The sequence below is a fragment of the Somniosus microcephalus genome, chromosome 19 (genome assembly GCF_052327205.1).
Source record: "Somniosus microcephalus isolate GS21.2 chromosome 19, FLI_Smic_1.0, whole genome shotgun sequence".
Classification (NCBI taxonomy): domain Eukaryota; kingdom Metazoa; phylum Chordata; class Chondrichthyes; order Squaliformes; family Somniosidae; genus Somniosus; species Somniosus microcephalus.
The window spans coordinates 23,128,082-23,144,030 of NC_141005.1; the positions used below are offsets into that span (position 1 = coordinate 23,128,082).

Here is a 15,949-nt window from a genome sequence, read left to right on the forward strand (position 1 = left end):
GCTGTAGACTGCAGGAAGATATCAATGGACTCGTCTAGTGGGCAGAACAGTGGCAAATGGAATTCAGTTGGAATACACAATAAATGGTAGGACACTGAGAAATGCAGAGGATCAGCGGGACCTTGGAGTGCATGTCCACAGATCCCTGAAGGTAGCAGGACAGGTAGATAAAGTGGTTAAGCAGGCATACGGGATACTTGCCTTTATTAGCCGAGGCGTAGAATATAAGAGCGGGGAGGTTATGCTTCAACTGTATAAAACACTAGTTAGGCCGCAGCTAGAGTGCCGCGTGCAGTTCTGGTCACCACATTACAAGAAGGATGCGATTGCACTAGAGAAGGTGCAGAGGAGATTTCCGAGGATGTTGCCTGGGCTGGGGAATTTTAGTTATGAGGAAAGATTGGATAGGCTGGGGTTGTTTTCTTTGGAACACAGGAGGCTGAGGCGAGACCTAATTGAGGTGTGTAAAATTATGAGGGGCCGAGATAGAGTGGATAGGAAGGACCTATTTCCCTTAGCAGAAGGGTCAATAATAGATTTCAAGTAATTGGTAGGAGGTTTACAGGGAATTTGAGGAGACATTTTTTCACCCAGTGAATGGTGGGGGTCTGGAATGCACTGCCTGAAAGGGTGGTAGAGGCAGAAACCCTCATCACGTTTAAAAAGTACTTGGATATGCACTTGAACTGCCGTAACCTACAAGGCTACGGACCAAGTGCTGTAAAGTGGGATTTGGGTGGATTGCTCTTTGTCGGCTGGCACGGACAAGATGGGCCGAATGGCCTCCTTCTGTGCTGTAAATTTCTATGATTCTGCCTGATCATGTGACATCTGCCCACACGACTTCTACAAATGTTATTACATTGTAGCCAGGATTGTTTAGTTTCCAATTCCGCCCATTTTGAAGCCAGGTCTCCGTTATGGCTACTATTGCATAACCCCATGTGGCAACTTGCGCCTGCAACTCGTCAATCTTATTTGTAACACTCCTCGCATTAACACACATGCATTTCAACAGCATGCTAGTTGGCTTTGCTTTTTTCCTGAATTTAACTGCTGCTCTTTCTACATTCTTCTTTGTTCTGTTGCTGTTTGTCCCTCCGAGTTTTCTATGCACCTTGTCTCTCCTCTCTGCTGCTGTGTCCTGGTGGCCCTCCGCCAGTGTGTGTATTTTGGCTATCTTATTTTCTTCTTCTGCTTATTTTGGCCCTGTGTCTGGAGCCCCTTGCATTTGTGTAGTAGCAGGAGAATGTGCAGCGAAGAAATGGTCAAAGGAAAGCGAGAGAGAGAGAGAGAGAGAGAGAGAGCAGCAAAAAGGATGTTGATTGATTAAGAGCAGTGTGTGCGCGTGTGTGTGCAAAACGTTGAGCAGCCTGTAGCGGCAGCAAAAGCCTACTGCACCTGGTATTCCCAGGCGGTCTCCCATCCAAGTACTAACCAGGCCTGACTCTGCTTAGCTTCCGAGATCAGACGAGATCGGGCGCGTTCAGACTAGTATGGCCGTAGGCATATGCTGGCTGGCTTTCTCTTTACTTAAAGCTGTCGCCCATTTTTTTCTCTTCTACGCATTCATACAAGTATTCAACACTCAATTTACATTTACAAATTTTACTCCTCCCGCAACCCCCCACCCCCCCTCCACCTCTTCTTGCTGCTCTGCCTCCCACACAAACAAACTACAAGCCCAACCCTTCATTGCCTTCTATTCAAATATTACATCAAATAAACATGCTCAAACACCAAGTCTTAAGGGCTGTAGCATCTTTCAAACTGGACAAATACCCAGGCCCGCATCAAATCTATCCCACACTCTTAAGAGAAGTAAGACACCAAATAGCACAGGCTCTCACCATCATTTTACAATCCTCTCTGGCTACAGGTGTGGTGCCCGACCACTGGAGGACTGCTAACGTGCTACCGTTCTTTCAAAAGGGAGAGAGGGATAGACCGCATAATTACAGGCCAGTCAGCCTAACCTCGGTGGTGGGTAAATTATTGGAAAAAGTTCTGAGGGACAGGAGAAATCTTCATTTAGAAAGACACGGATTAATCAGGGACAGTCAGCATGGATTTCTTAACGGAAGGTCGTGTCTGACTAACGCAATTCAATTTTTCGAGGAGGTAACAAGGAGGGTCGATGAGGGTAGTGCCTTTGATGTAGTCTATATGGATTTTAGCAAGGCTTTTGATAAGGTCCCGCATGCCAGATTGGTCACGAAAGTAAAAGCCCATGGGATCCAAGGCAAAGTGGCAAGTTGGATCCAAAATTGGCTCAGAGGCAGGAAACAAAGGGTAATGGTCGAAGGGTGTTTTTGTGACCGGAAGGCTGTTTCCAGTGGGGTTCCGCAGGGCTCACAGAATCACAGAAACCCCACAGTGCAGATAGAGGCCATTTCGGCCCATCGAGCCTGCACCGACTCAGTACTGGGCCCTTTGCTTTTTCTGGTATATATCAATGATTTGGATTTGAATGTAGGAAGTATGATTAAGAAGTTTGCAGATGATACAAAAATTGGCCGTGTGGTTAATAATGAAACAGAATGCTGTAGACTGCAGGAAGATAGCAATGGACTCGTCTAGTGGGCAGAACAGTGGCAAATGGAATTCAGTTGGAATACACAATAAATGGTAGGACACTGAGAAATGCAGAGGATCAGCGGGACCTTGGAGTGCATGTCCACAGATCCCTGAAGGTAGCAGGACAGGTAGATAAAGTGGTTAAGCAGGCATACGGGATACTTGCCTTTATTAGCCGAGGCGTAGAATATAAGAGCGGGGAGGTTATGCTTCAACTGTATAAAACACTAGTTAGGCCGCAGCTAGAGTGCCGCGTGCAGTTCTGGTCACCACATTACAAGAAGGATGCGATTGCACTAGAGAAGGTGCAGAGGAGATTTCCGAGGATGTTGCCTGGGCTGGGGAATTTTAGTTATGAGGAAAGATTGGATAGGCTGGGGTTGTTTTCTTTGGAACACAGGAGGCTGAGGCGAGACCTAATTGAGGTGTGTAAAATTATGAGGGGCCGAGATAGAGTGGATAGGAAGGACCTATTTCCCTTAGCAGAAGGGTCAATAATAGATTTCAAGTAATTGGTAGGAGGTTTACAGGGAATTTGAGGAGACATTTTTTCACCCAGTGAATGGTGGGGGTCTGGAATGCACTGCCTGAAAGGGTGGTAGAGGCAGAAACCCTCATCACGTTTAAAAAGTACTTGGATATGCACTTGAACTGCCGTAACCTACAAGGCTACGGACCAAGTGCTGTAAAGTGGGATTTGGGTGGATTGCTCTTTGTCGGCTGGCACGGACAAGATGGGCCGAATGGCCTCCTTCTGTGCTGTAAATTTCTATGATTCTGCCTGATCATGTGACATCTGCCCACACGACTTCTACAAATGTTATTACATTGTAGCCAGGATTGTTTAGTTTCCAATTCCGCCCATTTTGAAGCCAGGTCTCCGTTATGGCTACTATTGCATAACCCCATGTGGCAACTTGCGCCTGCAACTCGTCAATCTTATTTGTAACACTCCTCGCATTAACACACATGCATTTCAACAGCATGCTAGTTGGCTTTGCTTTTTTCCTGAATTTAACTGCTGCTCTTTCTACATTCTTCTTTGTTCTGTTGCTGTTTGTCCCTCCGAGTTTTCTATGCACCTTGTCTCTCCTCTCTGCTGCTGTGTCCTGGTGGCCCTCCGCCAGTGTGTGTATTTTGGCTATCTTATTTTCTTCTTCTGCTTATTTTGGCCCTGTGTCTGGAGCCCCTTGCATTTGTGTAGTAGCAGGAGAATGTGCAGCGAAGAAATGGTCAAAGGAAAGCGAGAGAGAGAGAGAGAGCAGCAAAAAGGATGTTGATTGATTAAGAGCAGTGTGTGCGCGTGTGTGTGCAAAACGTTGAGCAGCCTGTGGCGGCAGCAAAAGCCTACTGCACCTGGTATTCCCAGGCAGTCTCCCATCCAAGTACTAACCAGGCCTGACTCTGCTTAGCTTCCGAGATCAGACGAGATCGGGCGCATTCAGACTAGTATGGCCGTAGGCATATGCTAGCTGGCTTTCTCTTTACTTAAAGCTGTCGCCCATTTTTTTCTCTTCTACGCATTCATACAAGTATTCAACACTCAATTTACATTTACAAATTTTACTCCTCCCGCAACCCCCCACCCCCCCTCCACCTCTTCTTGCTGCTCTGCCTCCCACACAAACAAACTACAAGCCCAACCCTTCATTGCCTTCTATTCAAATATTACATCAAATAAACATGCTCAAACACCAAGTCTTAAGGGCTGTAGCATCTTTCAAACTGGACAAATACCCAGGCCCGCATCAAATCTATCCCACACTCTTAAGAGAAGTAAGACACCAAATAGCACAGGCTCTCACCATCATTTTACAATCCTCTCTGGCTACAGGTGTGGTGCCCGACCACTGGAGGACTGCTAACGTGCTACCGCTCTTTCAAAAGGGAGAGAGGGATAGACCGCATAATTACAGGCCAGTCAGCCTAACCTCGGTGGTGGGAAAATTATTGGAAAAAGTTCTGAGGGACAGGAGAAATCTTCATTTAGAAAGACACGGATTAATCAGGGACAGTCAGCATGGATTTCTTAACGGAAGGTCGTGTCTGACTAACGCAATTCAATTTTTCGAGGAGGTAACAAGGAGGGTCGATGAGGGTAGTGCCTTTGATGTAGTCTATATGGATTTTAGCAAGGCTTTTGATAAGGTCCCGCATGCCAGATTGGTCACGAAAGTAAAAGCCCATGGGATCCAAGGCAAAGTGGCAAGTTGGATCCAAAATTGGCTCAGAGGCAGGAAACAAAGGGTAATGGTCGGAAGGGTGTTTTTGTGACCGGAAGGCTGTTTCCAGTGGGGTTCCGCAGGGCTCACAGAATCACAGAAACCCCACAGTGCAGATAGAGGCCATTTCGGCCCATCGAGCCTGCACCGACTCAGTACTGGGCCCTTTGCTTTTTCTGGTATATATCAATGATTTGGATTTGAATGTAGGAAGTATGATTAAGAAGTTTGCAGATGATACAAAAATTGGCCGTGTGGTTAATAATGAAACAGAATGCTGTAGACTGCAGGAAGATATCAATGGACTCGTCTAGTGGGCAGAACAGTGGCAAATGGAATTCAGTTGGAATACACAATAAATGGTAGGACACTGAGAAATGCAGAGGATCAGCGGGACCTTGGAGTGCATGTCCACAGATCCCTGAAGGTAGCAGGACAGGTAGATAAAGTGGTTAAGCAGGCATACGGGATACTTGCCTTTATTAGCCGAGGCGTAGAATATAAGAGCGGGGAGGTTATGCTTCAACTGTATAAAACACTAGTTAGGCCGCAGCTAGAGTGCCGCGTGCAGTTCTGGTCACCACATTACAAGAAGGATGCGATTGCACTAGAGAAGGTGCAGAGGAGATTTCCGAGGATGTTGCCTGGGCTGGGGAATTTTAGTTATGAGGAAAGATTGGATAGGCTGGGGTTGTTTTCTTTGGAACACAGGAGGCTGAGGTGAGACCTAATTGAGGTGTGTAAAATTATGAGGGGCCGAGATAGAGTGGATAGGAAGGACCTATTTCCCTTAGCAGAAGGGTCAATAATAGATTTCAAGTAATTGGTAGGAGGTTTACAGGGAATTTGAGGAGACATTTTTTCACCCAGTGAATGGTGGGGGTCTGGAATGCACTGCCTGAAAGGGTGGTAGAGGCAGAAACCCTCATCACGTTTAAAAAGTACTTGGATATGCACTTGAACTGCCGTAACCTACAAGGCTACGGACCAAGTGCTGTAAAGTGGGATTTGGGTGGATTGCTCTTTGTCGGCTGGCACGGACAAGATGGGCCGAATGGCCTCCTTCTGTGCTGTAAATTTCTATGATTCTGCCTGATCATGTGACATCTGCCCACACGACTTCTACAAATGTTATTACATTGTAGCCAGGATTGTTTAGTTTCCAATTCCGCCCATTTTGAAGCCAGGTCTCCGTTATGGCTACTATTGCATAACCCCATGTGGCAACTTGCGCCTGCAACTCGTCAATCTTATTTGTAACGCTCCTCGCATTAACACACATGCATTTCAACAGCATGCTAGTTGGCTTTGCTTTTTTCCTGAATTTAACTGCTGCTCTTTCTACATTCTTCTTTGTTCTGTTGCTGTTTGTCCCTCCGAGTTTTCTATGCACCTTGTCTCTCCTCTCTGCTGCTGTGTCCTGGTGGCCCTCCGCCAGTGTGTGTATTTTGGCTATCTTATTTTCTTCTTCTGCTTATTTCGGCCCTGTGTCTGGAGCCCCTTGCATTTGTGTAGCAGCAGGAGAATGTGCAGCGAAGAAATGGTCAAAGGAAAGCGAGAGAGAGAGAGAGAGAGAGAGAGAGCAGCAAAAAGGATGTTGATTGATTAAGAGCAGTGTGTGCGCGTGTGTGTGCAAAACGTTGAGCAGCCTGTAGCGGCAGCAAAAGCCTACTGCACCTGGTATTCCCAGGCGGTCTCCCATCCAAGTACTAACCAGGCCTGACTCTGCTTAGCTTCCGAGATCAGACGAGATCGGGCGCGTTCAGACTAGTATGGCCGTAGGCATATGCTGGCTGGCTTTCTCTTTACTTAAAGCTGTCGCCCATTTTTTTCTCTTCTACGCATTCATACAAGTATTCAACACTCAATTTACATTTACAAATTTTACTCCTCCCGCAACCCCCCACCCCCCCTCCACCTCTTCTTGCTGCTCTGCCTCCCACACAAACAAACTACAAGCCCAACCCTTCATTGCCTTCTATTCAAATATTACATCAAATAAACATGCTCAAACACCAAGTCTTAAGGGCTGTAGCATCTTTCAAACTGGACAAATACCCAGGCCCGCATCAAATCTATCCCACACTCTTAAGAGAAGTAAGACACCAAATAGCACAGGCTCTCACCATCATTTTACAATCCTCTCTGGCTACAGGTGTGGTGCCCGACCACTGGAGGACTGCTAACGTGCTACCGCTCTTTCAAAAGGGAGAGAGGGATAGACCGCATAATTACAGGACAGTCAGCCTAACCTCGGTGGTGGGAAAATTATAGGAAAAAGTTCTGAGGGACAGGAGAAATCTTCATTTAGAAAGACACGGATTAATCAGGGACAGTCAGCATGGATTTCTTAACGGAAGGTCGTGTCTGACTAACGCAATTCAATTTTTCGAGGAGGTAACAAGGAGGGTCGATGAGGGTAGTGCCTTTGATGTAGTCTATATGGATTTTAGCAAGGCTTTTGATAAGGTCCCGCATGCCAGATTGGTCACGAAAGTAAAAGCCCATGGGATCCAAGGCAAAGTGGCAAGTTGGATCCAAAATTGGCTCAGAGGCAGGAAACAAAGGGTAATGGTCGGAAGGGTGTTTTTGTGACCGGAAGGCTGTTTCCAGTGGGGTTCCGCAGGGCTCACAGAATCACAGAAACCCCACAGTGCAGATAGAGGCCATTTCGGCCCATCGAGCCTGCACCGACTCAGTACTGGGCCCTTTGCTTTTTCTGGTATATATCAATGATTTGGATTTGAATGTAGGAAGTATGATTAAGAAGTTTGCAGATGATACAAAAATTGGCCGTGTGGTTAATAATGAAACAGAATGCTGTAGACTGCAGGAAGATATCAATGGACTCGTCTAGTGGGCAGAACAGTGGCAAATGGAATTCAGTTGGAATACACAATAAATGGTAGGACACTGAGAAATGCAGAGGATCAGCGGGACCTTGGAGTGCATGTCCACAGATCCCTGAAGGTAGCAGGACAGGTAGATAAAGTGGTTAAGCAGGCATACGGGATACTTGCCTTTATTAGCCGAGGCGTAGAATATAAGAGCGGGGAGGTTATGCTTCAACTGTATAAAACACTAGTTAGGCCGCAGCTAGAGTGCCGCGTGCAGTTCTGGTCACCACATTACAAGAAGGATGCGATTGCACTAGAGAAGGTGCAGAGGAGATTTCCGAGGATGTTGCCTGGGCTGGGGAATTTTAGTTATGAGGAAAGATTGGATAGGCTGGGGTTGTTTTCTTTGGAACACAGGAGGCTGAGGCGAGACCTAATTGAGGTGTGTAAAATTATGAGGGGCCGAGATAGAGTGGATAGGAAGGACCTATTTCCCTTAGCAGAAGGGTCAATAATAGATTTCAAGTAATTGGTAGGAGGTTTACAGGGAATTTGAGGAGACATTTTTTCACCCAGTGAATGGTGGGGGTCTGGAATGCACTGCCTGAAAGGGTGGTAGAGGCAGAAACCCTCATCACGTTTAAAAAGTACTTGGATATGCACTTGAACTGCCGTAACCTACAAGGCTACGGACCAAGTGCTGTAAAGTGGGATTTGGGTGGATTGCTCTTTGTCGGCTGGCACGGACAAGATGGGCCGAATGGCCTCCTTCTGTGCTGTAAATTTCTATGATTCTGCCTGATCATGTGACATCTGCCCACACGACTTCTACAAATGTTATTACATTGTAGCCAGGATTGTTTAGTTTCCAATTCCGCCCATTTTGAAGCCAGGTCTCCGTTATGGCTACTATTGCATAACCCCATGTGGCAACTTGCGCCTGCAACTCGTCAATCTTATTTGTAACACTCCTCGCATTAACACACATGCATTTCAACAGCATGCTAGTTGGCTTTGCTTTTTTCCTGAATTTAACTGCTGCTCTTTCTACATTCTTCTTTGTTCTGTTGCTGTTTGTCCCTCCGAGTTTTCTATGCACCTTGTCTCTCCTCTCTGCTGCTGTGTCCTGGTGGCCCTCCGCCAGTGTGTGTATTTTGGCTATCTTATTTTCTTCTTCTGCTTATTTTGGCCCTGTGTCTGGAGCCCCTTGCATTTGTGTAGCAGCAGGAGAATGTGCAGCGAAGAAATGGTCAAAGGAAAGCGAGAGAGAGAGAGAGAGCAGCAAAAAGGATGTTGATTGATTAAGAGCAGTGTGTGCGCGTGTGTGTGCAAAACGTTGAGCAGCCTGTGGCGGCAGCAAAAGCCTACTGCACCTGGTATTCCCAGGCAGTCTCCCATCCAAGTACTAACCAGGCCTGACTCTGCTTAGCTTCCGAGATCAGATGAGATCGGGCGCATTCAGACTAGTATGGCCGTAGGCATATGCTAGCTGGCTTTCTCTTTACTTAAAGCTGTCGCCCATTTTTTTCTCTTCTACACATTCATACAAGTATTCAACACTCAATTTACATTTACAAATTTTACTCCTCCCGCAACCCCCCACCCCCCCTCCACCTCTTCTTGCTGCTCTGCCTCCCACACAAACAAACTACAAGCCCAACCCTTCATTGCCTTCTATTCAAATATTACATCAAATAAACATGCTCAAACACCAAGTCTTAAGGGCTGTAGCATCTTTCAAACTGGACAAATACCCAGGCCCGCATCAAATCTATCCCACACTCTTAAGAGAAGTAAGACACCAAATAGCACAGGCTCTCACCATCATTTTACAATCCTCTCTGGCTACAGGTGTGGTGCCCGACCACTGGAGGACTGCTAACGTGCTACCGCTCTTTCAAAAGGGAGAGAGGGATAGACCGCATAATTACAGGCCAGTCAGCCTAACCTCGGTGGTGGGAAAATTATTGGAAAAAGTTCTGAGGGACAGGAGAAATCTTCATTTAGAAAGACACGGATTAATCAGGGACAGTCAGCATGGATTTCTTAACGGAAGGTCGTGTCTGACTAACGCAATTCAATTTTTCGAGGAGGTAACAAGGAGGGTCGATGAGGGTAGTGCCTTTGATGTAGTCTATATGGATTTTAGCAAGGCTTTTGATAAGGTCCCGCATGCCAGATTGGTCACGAAAGTAAAAGCCCATGGGATCCAAGGCAAAGTGGCAAGTTGGATCCAAAATTGGCTCAGAGGCAGGAAACAAAGGGTAATGGTCGGAAGGGTGTTTTTGTGACCGGAAGGCTGTTTCCAGTGGGGTTCCGCAGGGCTCACAGAATCACAGAAACCCCACAGTGCAGATAGAGGCCATTTCGGCCCATCGAGCCTGCACCGACTCAGTACTGGGCCCTTTGCTTTTTCTGGTATATATCAATGATTTGGATTTGAATGTAGGAAGTATGATTAAGAAGTTTGCAGATGATACAAAAATTGGCCGTGTGGTTAATAATGAAACAGAATGCTGTAGACTGCAGGAAAATATCAATGGACTCGTCTAGTGGGCAGAACAGTGGCAAATGGAATTCAGTTGGAATACACAATAAATGGTAGGACACTGAGAAATGCAGAGGATCAGCGGGACCTTGGAGTGCATGTCCACAGATCCCTGAAGGTAGCAGGACAGGTAGATAAAGTGGTTAAGCAGGCATACGGGATACTTGCCTTTATTAGCCGAGGCGTAGAATATAAGAGCGGGGAGGTTATGCTTCAACTGTATAAAACACTAGTTAGGCCGCAGCTAGAGTGCCGCGTGCAGTTCTGGTCACCACATTACAAGAAGGATGCGATTGCACTAGAGAAGGTGCAGAGGAGATTTCCGAGGATGTTGCCTGGGCTGGGGAATTTTAGTTATGAGGAAAGATTGGATAGGCTGGGGTTGTTTTCTTTGGAACACAGGAGGCTGAGGCGAGACCTAATTGAGGTGTGTAAAATTATGAGGGGCCGAGATAGAGTGGATAGGAAGGACCTATTTCCCTTAGCAGAAGGGTCAATAATAGATTTCAAGTAATTGGTAGGAGGTTTACAGGGAATTTGAGGAGACATTTTTTCACCCAGTGAATGGTGGGGGTCTGGAATGCACTGCCTGAAAGGGTGGTAGAGGCAGAAACCCTCATCACGTTTAAAAAGTACTTGGATATGCACTTGAACTGCCGTAACCTACAAGGCTACGGACCAAGTGCTGTAAAGTGGGATTTGGGTGGATTGCTCTTTGTCGGCTGGCACGGACAAGATGGGCCGAATGGCCTCCTTCTGTGCTGTAAATTTCTATGATTCTGCCTGATCATGTGACATCTGCCCACACGACTTCTACAAATGTTATTACATTGTAGCCAGGATTGTTTAGTTTCCAATTCCGCCCATTTTGAAGCCAGGTCTCCGTTATGGCTACTATTGCATAACCCCATGTGGCAACTTGCGCCTGCAACTCGTCAATCTTATTTGTAACACTCCTCGTTTTAACACACATGCATTTCAACAGCATGCTAGTTGGCTTTGCTTTTTTCCTGAATTTAACTGCTGCTCTTTCTACATTCTTCTTTGTTCTGTTGCTGTTTGTCCCTCCGAGTTTTCTATGCACCTTGTCTCTCCTCTCTGCTGCTGTGTCCTGGTGGCCCTCCGCCAGTGTGTGTATTTTGGCTATCTTATTTTCTTCTTCTGCTTATTTCGGCCCTGTGTCTGGAGCCCCTTGCATTTGTGTAGCAGCAGGAGAATGTGCAGCGAAGAAATGGTCAAAGGAAAGCGAGAGAGAGAGAGAGAGAGAGAGAGAGAGCAGCAAAAAGGATGTTGATTGATTAAGAGCAGTGTGTGCGCGTGTGTGTGCAAAACGTTGAGCAGCCTGTGGCGGCAGCAAAAGCCTACTGCACCTGGTATTCCCAGGCAGTCTCCCATCCAAGTACTAACCAGGCCTGACTCTGCTTAGCTTCCGAGATCAGACGAGATCGGGCGCATTCAGACTAGTATGGCCGTAGGCATATGCTAGCTGGCTTTCTCTTTACTTAAAGCTGTCGCCCATTTTTTTCTCTTCTACGCATTCATACAAGTATTCAACACTCAATTTACATTTACAAATTTTACTCCTCCCGCAACCCCCCACCCCCCCTCCACCTCTTCTTGCTGCTCTGCCTCCCACACAAACAAACTACAAGCCCAACCCTTCATTGCCTTCTATTCAAATATTACATCAAATAAACATGCTCAAACACCAAGTCTTAAGGGCTGTAGCATCTTTCAAACTGGACAAATACCCAGGCCCGCATCAAATCTATCCCACACTCTTAAGAGAAGTAAGACACCAAATAGCACAGGCTCTCACCATCATTTTACAATCCTCTCTGGCTACAGGTGTGGTGCCCGACCACTGGAGGACTGCTAACGTGCTACCGTTCTTTCAAAAGGGAGAGAGGGATAGACCGCATAATTACAGGCCAGTCAGCCTAACCTCGGTGGTGGGAAAATTATTGGAAAAAGTTCTGAGGGACAGGAGAAATCTTCATTTAGAAAGACACGGATTAATCAGGGACAGTCAGCATGGATTTCTTAACGGAAGGTCGTGTCTGACTAACGCAATTCAATTTTTCGAGGAGGTAACAAGGAGGGTCGATGAGGGTAGTGCCTTTGATGTAGTCTATATGGATTTTAGCAAGGCTTTTGATAAGGTCCCGCAAGCCAGATTGGTCACGAAAGTAAAAGCCCATGGGATCCAAGGCAAAGTGGCAAGTTGGATCCAAAATTGGCTCAGAGGCAGGAAACAAAGGGTAATGGTCGAAGGGTGTTTTTGTGACCGGAAGGCTGTCACAGAAACCCCACAGTGCAGATAGAGGCCATTTCGGCCCATCGAGCCTGCACCGACTCAGTACTGGGCCCTTTGCTTTTTCTGGTATATATCAATGATTTGGATTTGAATGTAGGAAGTATGATTAAGAAGTTTGCAGATGATACAAAAATTGGCCGTGTGGTTAATAATGAAACAGAATGCTGTAGACTGCAGGAAGATATCAATGGACTCGTCTAGTGGGCAGAACAGTGGCAAATGGAATTCAGTTGGAATACACAATAAATGGTAGGACACTGAGAAATGCAGAGGATCAGCGGGACCTTGGAGTGCATGTCCACAGATCCCTGAAGGTAGCAGGACAGGTAGATAAAGTGGTTAAGCAGGCATACGGGATACTTGCCTTTATTAGCCGAGGCGTAGAATATAAGAGCGGGGAGGTTATGCTTCAACTGTATAAAACACTAGTTAGGCCGCAGCTAGAGTGCCGCGTGCAGTTCTGGTCACCACATTACAAGAAGGATGCGATTGCACTAGAGAAGGTGCAGAGGAGATTTCCGAGGATGTTGCCTGGGCTGGGGAATTTTAGTTATGAGGAAAGATTGGATAGGCTGGGGTTGTTTTCTTTGGAACACAGGAGGCTGAGGCGAGACCTAATTGAGGTGTGTAAAATTATGAGGGGCCGAGATAGAGTGGATAGGAAGGACCTATTTCCCTTAGCAGAAGGGTCAATAATAGATTTCAAGTAATTGGTAGGAGGTTTACAGGGAATTTGAGGAGACATTTTTTCACCCAGTGAATGGTGGGGGTCTGGAATGCACTGCCTGAAAGGGTGGTAGAGGCAGAAACCCTCATCACGTTTAAAAAGTACTTGGATATGCACTTGAACTGCCGTAACCTACAAGGCTACGGACCAAGTGCTGTAAAGTGGGATTTGGGTGGATTGCTCTTTGTCGGCTGGCACGGACAAGATGGGCCGAATGGCCTCCTTCTGTGCTGTAAATTTCTATGACTCTGCCTGATCATGTGACATCTGCCCACACGACTTCTACAAATGTTATTACATTGTAGCCAGGATTGTTTAGTTTCCAATTCCGCCCATTTTGAAGCCAGGTCTCCGTTATGGCTACTATTGCATAACCCCATGTGGCAACTTGCGCCTGCAACTCGTCAATCTTATTTGTAACACTCCTCGCATTAACACACATGCATTTCAACAGCATGCTAGTTGGCTTTCCTTTTTTCCTGAATTTAACTGCTGCTCTTTCTACATTCTTCTTTGTTCTGTTGCTGTTTGTCCCTCCGAGTTTTCTATGCACCTTGTCTCTCCTCTCTGCTGCTGTGTCCTGGTGGCCCTCCGCCAGTGTGTGTATTTTGGCTATCTTATTTTCTTCTTCTGCTTATTTCGGCCCTGTGTCTGGAGCCCCTTGCATTTGTGTAGCAGCAGGAGAATGTGCAGCGAAGAAATGGTCAAAGGAAAGCGAGAGAGAGAGAGAGAGAGAGAGAGAGCAGCAAAAAGGATGTTGATTGATTAAGAGCAGTGTGTGCGCGTGTGTGCAAAACGTTGAGCAGCCTGTGGCGGCAGCAAAAGCCTACAGCACCTGGTATTCCCAGGCGGTCTCCCATCCAAGTACTAACCAGGCCTGACTCTGCTTCGCTTCCGAGATCAGACGAGATCGGGCGTATTCAGACTAGTATGGCCGCAGGCATATGCTAGCTGGCTTTCTCTTTACTTAAAGCTGTCGCCCATTTTTTTCTCTTCTACGCATTCATACAAGTATTCAACACTCAATTTACATTTACAAATTTTACTCCTCCCGCAACCCCCCACCCCCCCTCCACCTCTTCTTGCTGCTCTGCCTCCCACACAAACAAACTACAAGCCCAACCCTTCATTGCCTTCTATTCAAATATTACATCAAATAAACATGCTCAAACACCAAGTCTTAAGGGCTGTAGCATCTGTCAAACTGGACAAATACCCAGGCCCGCATCAAATCTATCCCACACTCTTAAGAGAAGTAAGACACCAAATAGCACAGGCTCTCACCATCATTTTACAATCCTCTCTGGCTACAGGTGTGGTGCCCGACCACTGGAGGACTGCTAACGTGCTACCGTTCTTTCAAAAGGGAGAGAGGGATAGACCGCATAATTACAGGACAGTCAGCCTAACCTCGGTGGTGGGAAAATTATTGGAAAAAGTTCTGAGGGACAGGAGAAATCTTCATTTAGAAAGACACGGATTAATCAGGGACAGTCAGCATGGATTTCTTAACGGAAGGTCGTGTCTGACTAACGCAATTCAATTTTTCGAGGAGGTAACAAGGAGGGTCGATGAGGGTAGTGCCTTTGATGTAGTCTATATGGATTTTAGCAAGGCTTTTGATAAGGTCCCGCATGCCAGATTGGTCACGAAAGTAAAAGCCCATGGGATCCAAGGCAAAGTGGCAAGTTGGATCCAAAATTGGCTCAGAGGCAGGAAACAAAGGGTAATGGTCGAAGGGTGTTTTTGTGACCGGAAGGCTGTTTCCAGTGGGGTTCCGCAGGGCTCACAGAATCACAGAAACCCCACAGTGCAGATAGAGGCCATTTCGGCCCATCGAGCCTGCACCGACTCAGTACTGGGCCCTTTGCTTTTTCTGGTATATATCAATGATTTGGATTTGAATGTAGGAAGTATGATTAAGAAGTTTGCAGATGATACAAAAATTGGCCGTGTGGTTAATAATGAAACAGAATGCTGTAGACTGCAGGAAGATATCAATGGACTCGTCTAGTGGGCAGAACAGTGGCAAATGGAATTCAGTTGGAATACACAATAAATGGTAGGACACTGAGAAATGCAGAGGATCAGCGGGACCTTGGAGTGCATGTCCACAGATCCCTGAAGGTAGCAGGACAGGTAGATAAAGTGGTTAAGCAGGCATACGGGATACTTGCCTTTATTAGCCGAGGCGTAGAATATAAGAGCGGGGAGGTTATGCTTCAACTGTATAAAACACTAGTTAGGCCGCAGCTAGAGTGCCGCGTGCAGTTCTGGTCACCACATTACAAGAAGGATGCGATTGCACTAGAGAAGGTGCAGAGGAGATTTCCGAGGATGTTGCCTGGGCTGGGGAATTTTAGTTATGAGGAAAGATTGGATAGGCTGGGGTTGTTTTCTTTGGAACACAGGAGGCTGAGGCGAGACCTAATTGAGGTGTGTAAAATTATGAGGGGCCGAGATAGAGTGGATAGGAAGGACCTATTTCCCTTAGCAGAAGGGTCAATAATAGATTTCAAGTAATTGGTAGGAGGTTTACAGGGAATTTGAGGAGACATTTTTTCACCCAGTGAATGGTGGGGGTCTGGAATGCACTGCCTGAAAGGGTGGTAGAGGCAGAAACCCTCATCACGTTTAAAAAGTACTTGGATATGCACTTGAACTGCCGTAACCAACAAGGCTACGGACCAAGTGCTGTAAAGTGGGATTTGGGTGGATTGC

General features: G+C 46.5%; 6 non-coding genes across 6 annotated transcripts; all 6 read right to left on the reverse strand.

Moving 5' to 3' along the window:
* Window positions 1-1,389: 1,389 nt before the first annotated feature.
* Window positions 1,390-1,508, reverse strand: LOC147103829 (5S ribosomal RNA). Its single transcript, XR_015072466.1, has one exon. It is a non-coding gene; the product is annotated as a 5S ribosomal RNA (ribosomal RNA).
* Window positions 1,509-3,921: 2,413 nt separating this feature from the next.
* On the reverse strand, window positions 3,922-4,040 carry LOC147103830 (5S ribosomal RNA). Its single transcript, XR_015072669.1, has one exon. It is a non-coding gene; the product is annotated as a 5S ribosomal RNA (ribosomal RNA).
* A 2,424-nt stretch (window positions 4,041-6,464) lies between these two features.
* Window positions 6,465-6,583, reverse strand: LOC147103831 (5S ribosomal RNA). The gene has a single exon (XR_015072467.1). It is a non-coding gene; the product is annotated as a 5S ribosomal RNA (ribosomal RNA).
* Window positions 6,584-8,997: 2,414 nt separating this feature from the next.
* On the reverse strand, window positions 8,998-9,116 carry LOC147103832 (5S ribosomal RNA). The gene has a single exon (XR_015072599.1). It is a non-coding gene; the product is annotated as a 5S ribosomal RNA (ribosomal RNA).
* Window positions 9,117-11,542: 2,426 nt separating this feature from the next.
* Window positions 11,543-11,661, reverse strand: LOC147103833 (5S ribosomal RNA). Its single transcript, XR_015072670.1, has one exon. It is a non-coding gene; the product is annotated as a 5S ribosomal RNA (ribosomal RNA).
* Window positions 11,662-14,051: 2,390 nt separating this feature from the next.
* Window positions 14,052-14,170, reverse strand: LOC147103834 (5S ribosomal RNA). Its single transcript, XR_015072454.1, has one exon. It is a non-coding gene; the product is annotated as a 5S ribosomal RNA (ribosomal RNA).
* Between the last annotated feature and the right edge of the window lie 1,779 nt (window positions 14,171-15,949).